This window comes from Polypterus senegalus, chromosome 1 (assembly GCF_016835505.1).
Source record: "Polypterus senegalus isolate Bchr_013 chromosome 1, ASM1683550v1, whole genome shotgun sequence".
In the NCBI taxonomy this organism is placed as follows: Eukaryota; Metazoa; Chordata; class Cladistia; order Polypteriformes; family Polypteridae; genus Polypterus; species Polypterus senegalus.
In genome coordinates this window covers 53,790,029-53,805,062 of record NC_053154.1, presented here as the reverse complement: position 1 = coordinate 53,805,062, position 15,034 = coordinate 53,790,029, and positions in this window count along the sequence as shown.

Here is a 15,034-nt window from a genome sequence, read left to right as displayed (position 1 = left end):
ACGCTTCTAATGCTTCTATTTCAGCTATGGCCTTCCTAATTTGTGTTGTTTTCTCCAGTCTAAATCCTGTTTCACACTTTGCTCTAAAATGTAAAAACAGTTTTGTATGTAAATTAGACAATTTCAAATGTTTCGTTGCAATTGCAAAATTACATTATTTAACATCAGTAGAAAACTAACTATAGTATGACAAGTTTCTGTAAATATATTAAAACTATTTTAAAAGCACAATACTGGTATGGTCTAGTCAGAGTTTAATCCTTGGTTCATGAAAATTATTATTTAATATGTTATTTAGGTTTTTTATATAGTTTGTTATGATGTGTTTAGTTATGTGCCTGGTCTTCTGAAAAACTGAGCCTCAGGGGATGGGGCCACCATAACACTTGTTTGAGTTGCATTTTAGGCTCTCCTTTGGCTATTTTTCTAATAAACTTTCATTATTATTTTAAAGAGACAGAGTATTTAGGTGGTTTCTCTCTCTTAAATTAATACTTTTATTTAAAGAGCTTTAGAAAGGAAAATGGATGGAAATGTATTACTGACTTCTGTGAATCTACTTTTATCAGAAATCAGTAACATTTACAAAGAAGGGAAGAATTACAACTGTTCTGATTTAAAAGCTTTTTTTTCGCCATGCATGTCTCATTTTATATAATTTTTAATTTTGAGAATGTTTATTAACTTTTCCTTATATTGTTATTTTTGTTATGCCACCATTTCTTGCAGGGGCTCCACTTTTGTCTGTTTGTTGGAAGCAACAACACTGCTGCCCACTTAGTGACCAGGATGTCATGTTGTACATGACATCATCATCATGCCCCAGTTATATAAGAAGACACTGTAATACTTCCAGTATTTTGGATTATGTGGAATAACTTGGTTGCAACTCAACATTGGCATAGCTTGAGTTCGTGCCACTCAGGGCAAGGCGGTGCTTCAATTTGCTGCCCTCCAACATATCTGCATATGTTAACCTATTTAAATAGAATATTAAAATGATGTATAGAGAAAAATTAAGATACATCTTGCATATGTTTATTCATATATAGAGAAACAGCAATCATTTTTCACATATAATTATTTATAAGCATCAACTAGACAAGAATATAGTATAGATGCACTGATAAGCCGTGTTCTAATTATTAGTTTAATATGATTACACTGTGAAAACCAGAACCAGTGTAGTGTACAAGTGATAGGTGGGGATGTTTTCTGCACAGAGCAAGGATGCATTCGGATTGATAACGAAATTAAATTATAAATTGTAAATTAGTTGTTTATCTTCCTAGAAATTATTATCGGTGTAATGTTTATGCTTATTTTTGTTATTGCCTCCTAAATTTCAACTGCCATCTGATGCCGTCACAGAAGGACAGTCTAAAAATAATTTTTGAAGCATTTGTGAATAAAAATCAGAAAGTTTTACTTTTTTCATTCATGAGTGATATTTTTCCAAACCCTGCTGCTTACACACGAATTGTACTGAGACTTTTGGCCATTAATGCTGGCCCCAAAAATGTGCTGCCTGGGGCGGACCGCCCCCTCCGTCTGCCCCTAGCTATGCCCGCCCCTAGCTGTGCCACTGTAGCTCAAGCTATAAAAAGAAAATTTAGGGTGTCAGGACACTGTATGTATTTTACTACGTTTTGGTTTGTGTATTGGGATTTGTAAGGTCTTTGCTTGTTTCATACCCATGATCCATTTATTTTCATTTCATGCTATGTTTCTTTATTTTCTGCCTTTGTTGTCAACTTGGAAGTACAATATCTAATTAAATTACATTATAAACTATTGACTTGAAACCAAAAAGTCTTCACCTGTAAAGTTTAAAAACTATCACTAATTAAGCAAATTTTCATTGGTTTTTAAGTCATTAATTGTAATTTATTTTTGCTTAATATAATACTAAATAACACAGGGCAACTAATAGGACTGTCTGTTTCTGGCTATATGTTTCAAATGTGGTTAGGCCCAAAGTAGTTTATCTGGTTGTCCAGTCTTGCAACAATAATTATGCAGGAATTACCTAATAGGAATGACAGGCGAAATAAAAATGAAGCACTGACATTATTGTGTGCTCTTGCATTGTGTCTCTTACCCTGTGTAAAAGCCATCTGTTTAGTTTAGTGTTCTTGGTGCTCTATAGTGAATTCAGAACATATCCAGACCCCTTCACTTTTTACACTTTATTGATAGATAGATAGATAGATAGATAGATAGATAGATAGATAGATAGATAGATAGATAGATAGATAGATAGATAGATAGATAGATAGATAGATACTTTATTAATCCCAAGGGGAAATTCACATAATCCAGCAGCAGTATACTGATACAAAGAAACAATATTAAATTAAATAGTAATAAAAATGAAAAAAATTAAAATAAAATTAATGTTTGCATTTACTCCCCCGGGTGGAATTGAAGATTCGCATAGTGTGGGGGAGGAACGATCTCTTTAGTCTGTCAGTGGAACAGGACAGTGACAAAAGTCTGTCACTGAAGCTACTCCTCTGCCTGGAGATGACACTGTTCAGTGGATGCAGTGGATTATTCATGATTGACAGGAGTTTGCTTAATGCCCGTCGCTCTGCCACAGATGTTAAACTGTCCAACTTTAATCCTACAATAGAGCATGCCTTGTGTTGTAGTTTTAATTTGAAATTAATAAATGTGCAATTTTATCCCATCAATCTACACTCAATAACCCATAATGACAAAGTGAAAACATGTTTTCAGAAAGGTTTGCAAATTTATCAGAAATCAAAACCTGAAACCTTTCATTCATGTAATTACTCAGAACCTTAGTTGGACTTAATTGAACTATTGATGTGCAGTGTCTGGTGTTCAACAGACACAAGTCTTGGAATTTAGCCACACTACTGTAAATGCTTGTTTAATGGAGTTCTTCTGAGATGATTGTCCCTGCGATAGGTTCCCCCATCTCACCAAAGGAATTCTGAGGCTCTGTTAGAGTGAAAAATTGGGATCTTAGTTGCCTCCCTGGCCAAGGTCCATCTTCCCCAGTTACTCAGTTTGGCCAGATGGCCAACTCGTAAAGAGTCCTAGTGGTCCCACAATTCTTCCATCATCAATGATTCACAATCCTTGAATCCACTGTGCTCCTGGAAAGATTCAGTCCTTTAGAAATGGCTTTATATTATTGCCCTAATTTATGCGCCATTCTAAACTATGCCCAATTAATTCAACCTGGCACAGGATAATTCAAGCAAACATTATGCACCTGAACACAAAGTTCCACAGCAAAGGGTCTGAACACTTATCTGAATTGGGATTTCAGTTTTTAATTTGTAATAAATTTGCAAATTCTGCAGCTACACGTGTTGAGTTTTTATATGGTTCAAAACGCAGCTACCAGATTGGTTCCAGCAATTAGTATGACTTGTGTACAAAAAAAAACCTCCACAGTCCAAGTGTCTTTGTTTTAAATGTTTTAGCGAAATTCAAAGCAAACAGTTCACACAAAAAATAAAGAAGAAAGTTGATAATACATAAAAAAGGAAAAAAAAGCTGACTGTGATGTTCCAATTAAGGCTTCAGTGTCTATGTTACATTTCTTAAAGATTCTATATGTTATGACTTACACCAGGACCATGTTAATGTTAACATAATGGTCAGAATACTATATTCCTTTGCACCTTGTTGTCTTACTGTTCATGTTTCTTTCTTGCTGACTAACTACAATCTGAGATCAATCGATTGTAAGATGAATTTACCATTAACATTAACATAAAAGGTTTAACTCTTATACTTTCTGGAAACATGTCTCCATTTTTTCATTATGGGTTGTTGAATGTAGATTAATGGGAAAAAATAGCAGGTTTCTCCATTTAAAATTAAATGTACAACAGAATAATGTGTGCAGAAAGTGAAGGGGTCTGAATATTTTCTGAATCCAGTATAATGTCTGTGGATTTTATAATCTTGATTTTGACCTATTTTACAAAATGTCTATTTAGATGTTTGGACTAATAAAGATATTCATATTTCCCTTAATTGTTTTAACTCATTTTAACGTCTGGATTAGCTATGGATTCTAAACATATTTATCCTTGGGCATTCCAATAAATGATGAGAAATCTTGTAGAAGCTCTAAAGGCTTAGTTTTTGCATTAGTCAATCCACCTTCAGAATTATTCACTACAAAAATGACATTTTCCTAAGACATTAGCAGCCAATATGAGTGTGACTTCTGTCCGAGTGGTAAAATTTTTCTACTTAAAACTACAAAGTCACATTGAGCTAATTTTGCAAGGGTACCAGTTATAAAAACTATATACAACAAACACTGATTTGGTATTTCTTACGCATTAACTGATTCTACAAATGTTTCCAAAGTTTCTTGCAGGAGTTTCTCAAAAGCATTATCTTCTTCTTCCAGGTTCTTTTCAACAAGATTTAGCCTGTTCTTTTCATTTAATGATATTTCTTCCATTCTTTTCATTTCTGCTTTCATCTCAGCTACCAAAAACTGTGAAATACATAGAACTTTGTTGTTATATGATTGTAATTCATCACCAAAGTCTGACACAAGCAGTTCCAGAAAGAGTGAGGGGTCTCTTTTTCTCTTTCCAGCCAGGACACCAGGAATGTGAAGAGATCTGTACCATCTGTATTAGCAGCAGTACACATCAATACTTTCACTCTCTCTTTTGGGGTTCAGACATGGCCAAAAGCTTAATTTCACAAATAACCCAAATATGCTTACTGAAATAATCAAAATATTTGAATTTATTCATAACATAAGGATAATAGATGTATATATATATATATATATATATATATATATATATATATATATATATATATATATATATATATATCGATATGTCTATACATATAAAAAGCAAAGCCCTCACTGACTCATCACTAATTCTCCTACTTTCCATATAGCTGGGAAGCTGAAATTTCGCATGCTCATTCCTTGCAGTGTACATACAAAAGTTAGGTATGTTTAATGTCCTATTGCAACATCCAAGGGGGAGAAACAGGTGTACCCCCTAAACTGTATATATAGATAGGGGAAATCCGTCCTCACTATTTCTGCGACTTCCAATATACGTAGGAAGCCCAAATATCCCATGCTCATCCTTTACACTGTACTTACAAACGTTAAGTATCCATACTCATCCTTTACACTGTGCTCAAAAACGTTAAGTATGTTTCATTTCGCGCCGTGCCTTGTAACGAACCTTCGAAAATAACGTCTTCTTTTTGGCGGTTCTCACCATTTTGCTGTAAGGAACTTTCGGAACTGACCTCTCCTTTTGGCAGTTTCATTCCTTATTTCCGTTAACAGAGGATTTATTTCACAGCAGAGACGCACAAGGGCCAACCCGGTCCCACTTTCTTTTTCCACACGGCCGTTGTCCACGCACCTACCATGTAGTTGGCTTCCTGCCACTATACATTAATGACATCCCGCACTCATGTGCCACCTCACTTGCTTCCTTACTTTCGTTGCTGTTCGTCGTGCTCACTGCTCCTTCTTCTTTAGTCCACCGCTTCAAACCTGTTATAGTTCTCCTTGCTTCACGTCTTCCTGCTCGTGACTCCTGCCTTTTCATTTAGTTTCTTCACACTCTTAATCCTCTGGGCATGCCTCCGCATACTTTACTTTTGAAGGTCTGCGCACCAATTATGTTACTACGAAACTTACAACCACCAAAACTTTGCAACAGCACCAGGCTTGCTGGTGACTCCTGCCTTTTAATTTAGTTTTTTCACACTCTTAATCCTCAAGGCATACCTCCGCATACTCTACTTTTGAAGGTCCACGCAGTAATTATGTTACTACGAAACTTACAACCACCAAAACTTTGTAATGGCACCAGGCTTCAGATCAAATCTCTGCACAAGAACCTCATTGACGCAATTATCTTCACTGGAACTGACTCAGGGGAGACTGTATTTATTCCTCACATCCTTCTCATACGCTCTGACTTCCCATTCCAATTCAAACGCCTGCAATTTCCAGTAAGGATCTGCTTCACTATGAAAATAAATAAGTCACAGGGCCAGACTCTAAAAAGGGTCACTACTGACTTGACACAAGATTGCTTTTCACATGGCTGACTGTACGTTGCATGCTCAAAAGTAAGCTCAGCAGACAGCTCAGCATTTACAGCCCGATGGCAGAACTACAAACGTTGTTTACAAAGAGATCCTCACATCCTAAAAATGTGTATTTCTCATACACAACATTTACATAATCATAAATAATAAATTAAACTCTTGACAATTATCAAATTCATTCTCAATACTAAAATAAACCTACGACAGTTAGATTGACAATCATGTTTCATAACTTCTTTAACACACTACTGCGCTGTGAAGCACGAGTATTTTGCAAGTATGTTATATACATATATAGATGAAAGACAATAACAAGCAGAACAAAACATAACATTAGAAAAGCTTAGTTGAACTCTCTTCTATAGAAAAATGCACATGACTTATGAATTCTGATCTTTCAATTCATGTGTTCAGGATGGATAAGCTCTTTAGCAAGTTATTAAGCTTACTGCATTGGCACCGCATCACTCATTTGCTAACAGAAAGACTATGTCATAAACCTTTATTGATGAAGTGCTGTTGAGATGGTTGTCCTTCCAACAGATTCTCCCATCTCAGCAGAGCAGTTCTATTAGAGTGACCATTAGGTTTTCAGTCAACTCCCTGACCATGGCTCATCTTGCATGGTTACTCAGCTTGACTGGTCAGCCAACTCTGATAGTTCCAAATTTGCGTCATTTCACAATTGAGGTCACTGTATTCCTGGGAACACTCAAAGTTTTAAAAATGGTTTTATACAGTTGCCCTGATCTGTGTCTGCATATTCTGTATTGATTTAGGATGAGAAAACTCAAAACAGCTAGAACCTATCCTTCACAAGGTTAATACCTTTCACTTACAGTGTTCAACACCATAATACATTAGTTGGTTTCGCCCTATCAATTAAAATTACAATTGAAAGTTCTTAGAATCAAAGCACTATTTATGGTTTGATGTGAGTGATGCTTTGTTCCTTACCTTGTTGGCTTTCTCCAGACATGGGAAGAATCTTCAGTGTGCTTTCTTTATTTGTTCAAGAGCTCAACTCCTTCTTCATCTTTGGCTGCACCTTCTGGTTGTAGGAGGCACTGCAGTTTCTCTTTGAGGATTTCACACACAAAGTACCCTCCTTTACTAGCAAAGTTATGCCTATTGGGTTGGCTGGTGATCAGTTAGCTCCCGGGATTAGCAAGAAGAATGTGTAGTTTTACATATGGTCTTTCTCTCTCTCTATCTATCTCTCTATCGATCCACCTCCCTCTGTCTCCTGCAGGTGAATTTGCTATTCTTCAGCAAGGTAGGACCAATGCCAATTTCATTAAACCTTAGTAGAGACAAGTATTCCATCCTTCCATTCCAGCACAGATGCCCTTTGAAGTAAAAGGATTACTTAAACCTTGGTTGCAACCACACATTATAAGCTATGGGTTCTGGCTGTGGACAGCCAAAGTTATGGCCAAGTGGAGGTGTAGCTTGATGAGAAGAGCAATTAGTTAGGATCTTACAAGGGTTTTTAAAGGAAAGAATTAAGGTCTTGCTTTTGGGTTCTTGGTTGCAAAAAAAAGCTCATCCTCTTGGTTGACCACTAGTGCAAAGTTCTGTAAAGCAATGTTGCTCATCCTTGATATGTGATTATTTGTTCATAACTTAGATGTTCAGCTACTAACATTAGCAGGGATATCACTTGAACATGCAAGTTCTGACTTATAATATAAAGCACAAAGCCGCATTCCGGTGAGGGGCCCCACCATTGATACTGAGATTTTGTTGCTGGCAATAAGAGTGTCTGTCAGCAGCTTGTTAAGCAAGGACTTGGGTTCCAGTCTGGCAAAATGGTTAATGTCAATCTGTCCTACGCAATTCAATCTCATGGTTAATTGTAAGTGGTAAGAATGCAGGTTTACTGCCCACTAGCGACTCATTATATTAGTTGGAAAAAGTTGCTTAACCTACCAAAATTGTTCAGGAGCTTTTTTAAGAAAGGAAACTGAAGGGACGACAGCCAGTCAGGACATTTTTTAAGTTATAGATGCAGTCATGTAGACAAATTCAACTGACTGGACTCATCGCATGAGGGTCCTAATAAATGCCAAAGCTCTAGATGGCATGGATACACAGTGCATGCTTCATTCTAGAACACTTGCAGTGCAAAGATTGCAGGACAGATTCCAACACGTGTTTCAAGATGTTGTTAAAATAGTCAACAATATCAAAACACATCCCCTTCATTCACTCAGAATATGTAACTAATGTAGGAAGCACTTTAACACAGAGAAGCTCTTATCTGTTGCACCTCTAAAAGACAACCACTTTTACCCACCTTCTCAAACATACAAAGTATTTAATGTTTGGAACATGTCTGGGATCAAAACATTTAGAGACTTGTACATAGATAATATCTTTGCAACTTACAAACAATTAAGCTTCATATTTCACTTCTTATTAACACATGTCTCACACATGCGACTAGGAAGGAGCTGAGTGGACCAAGTGGAGGTAATTACCTGCCAGGCCAGGGGGTGTCGGGGGGCACTAAAGGTACCTCTGTTATCTCCGCAGGCCAAATACGGGAAAATCTGCCTGATTCCGACTGACATCACTTCCACTTTCCGGCTTCTAAAGCCACCATCTTTTCAAAACCTCATCTGTTCAGTCTTGGAACTTAACCTAAACACATCATTCTTGTTTTTTTATACACTTTTGCAGCCAGGGACAATATACGGATGGCTGCCCCAAACCTTTATCGTGTGTTGAGACTATTTCTTTTACACACAGTTTTCCACTACTTTAAATCTAGAAACTTTGCTAAACTGAATCTGCCCAATTTTCATCACAAAAATCTTTTAATGCCTATCAGACAGCCGTGATGTCACAATCACTCCTAACACATTAACAGTTGCATCTGGTGTACTCTCAGATTGGCTTAAAGTGGAGAAGGACAAATAAATTGTAATTGCCTTTACCTCACTTACTAGCATGTAACGATATCTTGCTGAACTGGATGAATCCCACCACCACCACTTTTTAAGTCATTGCGCAACTGATGTTCTATACTATTTGAAATTGGAAAAAATCTAATTCTCAGTTAGGGGATCTGTTCAAAATGTTTTTAAAATGGCAGGATCTAAACAAGGCACGGTGGCGCAGTGGTAGCGCTGCTGCCTCGCAGTTAGGAGACCCGGGTTCGCTTCCCGGGTCCTCCCTGCGGAGTTTGCATGTTGTCTGCGTGGGTTTCCTCCGGGTGCTCCGGTTTCCTCCCACAATCCAAAGACATGCAGGTTAGGTGGATTGGCGATTCTAAATTGGCCCTAGTGGGTGTGTGGGTGTGTTTGTGTGTGTCCTGCGGTGGGTTGGCACCCTGACCAGGATTGGTTCCTGCCTTGTGCCCTGTGTTGGCTGGGATTGGCTCCAGCAGACCCCCGTGACCCTGTGTTCGGATTCAGCGGGTTAGAAAATGGATGGATAGATGAATGGATCTAAACAAAAACATTTTAGAATATGCTCCTACGTATATTGGGGAAGAGGATACTCTTCCTTCCTTGCTGCTTTTAAAGATTTGCTTTGCTGGTTGGTTCTCCTCTCTGTCTTTTGGGTGGGGGTTGAATTTTGGTTTGTTAAGTTTGTCTTGGTTGTATGGATTGTTACTTGCTTTTAATTAACTTCAATAAAAAACACATCCCCTTAAACACAGACTGTTTACCAAACTGTACAGTGACGTGGGTGCCAATTTTGAAAGGTTTCTGCTTCATTCTGAGGTCTGGTGGCTGTCTCTTGTGGCAGTTTTTATGCAAATGTTTTGAACTACGCAAAGAGCCATGTGAGTTGCTCTTATCTGAAAAATTCTAACTTTAAAATAGCTTTAACTTCAAGCGGAACTTCAGAAATCAACGAAAATTGGGTTATTTCTTTAATGAAACACTCCTTCATAAATTGTTCACTTGAAAAAAAAAAAGAGATGAGCTTACTCGAGGACGTTTTCTACTTTTGTTATGACAAATGGAACTGGCTAAATGGATGTGGTGTAAATAATGCCTTTACTTGCTTCCCTGTTTTCGCTTTCAAATTGTCTGTACCAGAGGGAGGTGGGCAACAATGGTGGAGGGGCAGACCTAAAACATCTCTCTGAAAAAGGCAAGCGGCATGAAAGTAGCCACAATCATCTAAAGCAGTGTTTTTCAACCAATGGTGCACTATGAGAGCTACCCAGGTGTGCAGTGGAAATAATAGTGTAGAGCACTTGGGTTTGAACCTGAGTGGGTCAACCTCCACAGGTGGTCGAGACCTGTCCGAGGGGGACAGGTCTACCTGGAGAAGCTGGCATAAAAGCAGCTCTGCGATCTCCATGTTACAGTACTTTGGAAGTGTCTCCTGGCTGCTAGAGTCCATCTGCCTGGGTGTGTGGTCATCAGTGTGCCTCACAGGGCTGGTGGATAGTGGGCAAACAAATTGCCTCTGAGGCAGAAAAGGGTGGGCAAAAGAGTGAAGTAGCTTGAAGATGCCAACAAAGTGCTCATTAAGTGCCATGTCTGCAAAGGCGGATCTCGGAGCTCCTTTTTCACCGGCTTTCTCTGGTAGTCCTGCTTCATCAGGCAGGTGAGCACATATATGACATACTGTATGCACTAATGTGTTTGAGTTAGTAAGATAGGTGGGTGCCTTGGGATGATTTCAGTTACAAAAACTGTGCCAGTGCAGAAAAAAGGTTAGGAAAGAAACACTGATCTAGACAATAACATGAGGCTTGAATTTTTGGCAGGAAGAGTAAAGGGACTGCAGATGTCATAGAATGAAGCATTGAAGCACAGTAGAAATGGTAAAACTGGCATCAGATTGGGCAGCATGGTGGAATGGGTATAATAGATTTTAGACTGGATTTGTCCAATGGGTCTGTTACTGGACAGGCCAAGATGTGCATTGACACTCTGATGAGGACCACAAGAGCATGTGGAATGATCGGATAGATAGATGTGAAAGGCACTATATAATACATAGATGTGAAAGGCACGATAGATAGATAGATAGATAGATAGATAGATAGATAGATAGATAGATAGATAGATAGATAGATAGATAGATAGATAGATAGATAGATGTGAAAGGAACTATATAATAGATAAGTGCTGCTTCAGTTTGCCCCCCCCCCCCAAAAAAAAAAAACTGCACTCCTATCTATTTGAATGATAGATTTCAATTTTTGATTTTTAATAAATGAACAAACCTTTCTGAAAACATGTTTTCACATTGTCATCAAGGGTTATTTAGTGTAGACTGATTGGCAAAAATGGCACATGTATTCATGTAAAATTAAATCTACAAACACAATAACGAGTGTAGAAAGCGAAGGGGTCTGAATATTTTCTGAATCTCCTATAGATAATTTAATTTAGAATTATTCAGATTTGTCTATGGAATTTTCTTTGCACTTTGACTTAAAGTTTCTTTTGTTGATTAATAAGAAAAAATCCAATACATTTGGTAAAATTTAATATTGTAGCATAATAAAATTTGAAAAAAAGTAACAACAACTGTGAGCTGCAGTTTTGCAAGTGAGCATATTTTATTTATATCTTATATATTATATTTATATCTTATATATTCTTTTTCTGCATTATGTGTTTCATCAATTGAATTATAGCACAATTGGCTAAAAAACCTCATTAAAGGAATAATAAAGTTCATTTTGACTTTTATGAAGAATTAAAGGAATGAATAATGGGATTGGCTCCAGCAGACCCCGGTTGGAAAATGACTGACTGACACAACTAATTTAAATACTAATACAGAACAAGATTTATAGCTTGCCACACAATCCTGTATATTTTTTGAAAACAGGAATGGAAAGCCAAATGATGATGGAAAAAATGAATTTGTGAAGAGATAAAATCTTTTCCCTATTGAAGAAGTAGTAAGCACAAAATAATATTAAAAATTTTACCCTAAGGTGGTAAGACTCCCGCTGACACTGCAAGTACTCTCGTATGTTCATGTTCTTACGTTGACAACCTATTGATGCACAGGAAAATTAATTCAATAAATTACTGATTTTTTCACTATTTAAATATTTTTTAAAATACCAACTCTTTCATTTTTAAAAACAAAAGAGTGCATAATTTCTTTTGAGTTTTAAAAGTTTCATAGAAAATAAAATCACTCATTTCAGTTAAACAGATGAGCCTGCAGTATTCTCGACACAGATCACGGCAGCCTTTACAAAATACACATTTCAAAACGTACTCATTTACAATTCTGTTTACAGTTCTTGGTTCACTTTGTGGACTGCCACTCACTTTTAGCGTTCATTAGCTGATATTGGGCTCCTTCGCCTTCGTACATGTTCTTTTCAGCCTCCAAAGGCCTCCTATACGATCCAGAATGAGCTCGTATTCTTGATAAGAATGTGCTTTTGATCTCAGCCGGTACTTTTTTATAAAATGTCCTTTCCTGAATCATAAAGAGAGCTATGTACATATATGGCTATTTATAGTTTCTCTATGTCAACAATTTTAAATACACTATAGTTAAATTAGATTTTTGAATTTCTGAAAGACTAATAGTTAACAGAAACATTCTTATGAGACAGAACTGGTGAACAGTAAAAAGCTAATTTTGTCCAAAACAGAAAAATGATTTTGAAATTTTGCTTTCTTAAGATTAAGAAACACAATATATTATAATTCTGACAAGGTAAATTTAAATTATTCCAGTTGTGAATGATCAGATGGCACTTTTATATCCTTGTAGCTTCCCTGAATTTGTAATAATCAATGCCAAAGAGACCAAAATAAATACAAGTAAAAGGTAGAGAACAATAAAGTAGGAAATCCAAGTGCAATGTAAACATAAGTAAAACAAACATTTGTTGCCTCTTCTGAGCCTAACAACACATTTAAGAGCCAACAGGGTAACACTACAGGGGACTTCCAGTTTCACCTCTCTGTCCAACACCAAGCCTGACTACTTCTTCTTCCAGAGTGCAGTGTGCATGCTAGCAGATCTCCTCCTGACTCCATGCTTAAATACCCTCTGGCTTTAGGTTTGCTTTAAGTACCTCCCTGGTTTCAGGAACTAAATTAAGGACAAACAGCATTGTATTTACTCTTACTTTGTATTCTTGCTTTTTTTCTTCTTCTCTGTGCAGCATAATTTTATGATCCAACGGCATAACAAATGGATTTCTAACACCTTTTTCAATGTGATCTAGGCAATGAAAAAATATAAAAAACATATGTTAAAAAACTCTAGTTAAACTTTTCACTTTAAAATAATTTTAAATGATTTTAGACTTTTTAATAAAAGATAATTATAGAATTATAACCAGATATAAATGTTTCACAGACAAGTATAACTGCATATTATAGGAATAAAAGAAAGAACAATTTTATAGATAGATAGATAGATAGATAGATAGATAGATAGATAGATAGATAGATATATATTTGGCTTTTTTAGAGAAACTCTTTAAATATATAAACAAGACTAGTAATTAGTAAATAAGTTCACAATGCTAGTGTAATACGTAGTAAATATATCAACTAATCATTAATTAATATAGCTCTGTGATATATGCTTTAGATATACTGTATATATATCATACAAAGTTTAAAATATATTATATCCACAAGGGGGTGTCAAAGAGCCCCAAACCACTGACACACAGTACCACACCTTTGTAGAATAAAATGATGAGGTTTTATTTTCCTCACAAGCACCTTTCCAAATATCCTCGTTGACCAGTTGTACAAACACAATGAAAATACACAATAAGCACACAATTCTTCCTCTTTCTCTACCTCAGCTGAGTTTTGACAGGCCCGGGAATGCTTCTGGTGTCATTCTGTCTCCTCTAGGAAGCACCTCTGGGTCACAGACAATGTAGTGTGCCCTCTACCGACCCCAAGGGATCCTTTCAGGGCTGCACTTCGGACTCCATTTCCCTAGTACCACTGCAGGTGTCCTGACTGGGTTCTCATACGAGGATCACTCCCACCTAGTACATGGGGGATGGAACCACTCCTAAGTTCTGACTTCTGGTGGTCCATCCATTATTTTATACTGGCTGGGCACAGAGTTATCTTTCCACCCAGCCAGCCAATCCATCCAACATTCCTGTCAAGCCTCCTGTCTAGGAAATAACCCGTGTTCCCCCCTGGCTGGGATGCCCATTCTTATATAACTGTAGTTTTATTCAACATATCAGAAAAAGAGTGGAAGGCAGCAATGCAGAGAATTCACTCGACCTCCATATGCGCAAAAAATACAATTATTCAACTCAAAATTATATTATCGAGCACATCTGTCTCAATTAAAACTGCCCAAAATATTTCCAGGGCAAGATCCAACCTGCGAACACTGCAGTCAAGCTCCAACCTCCACTGGGTCACATGTTTTGGGCCTGGACAAATTAACATCATTCTGGACCAAAATTTTTAATTTACCTTTCAGACAGCCTTGGTGTCACAATCCCTCCTAATCCACTAACAGCTGTGTTTGGTGTTCTTCCAGATGGGCTTAAAGTGGAGAAGGACAAACAAACTGTGATTGCCTTCACTACACTACTGGCACGCAGACTTCTTTTGCTAAACTGGAAGAAACCAAACTTTCCTCTTTTAAGTCAGTGGGTAACTGATGTTTTATGTTATTTGAAATTGGAAAAAATCAAATTCTCACTTAGAGGATCTGTACAGAACTTTTTCAAAACCTGGCAGGATCTAATCAATATTTTAGAATAAGCTCTTAAAGCACTGAGGAAGAAGATTCTCTTCCCAATTCTTTTTCTTCTCCATTTATTTTTATCCGCTTTTTAAACTCATCAATTTATTTATTTTTAACTAGCTTTAAGTTTTAATCCGTTGGGAATGCTCTCTTTCTCAGGGGTAGGGGTTGATTTGCTTTCAATCCTATTTTTTTGTAAAAATCGATCTATTTGTATGGGATGATTACAATAAAATTTAAAAAA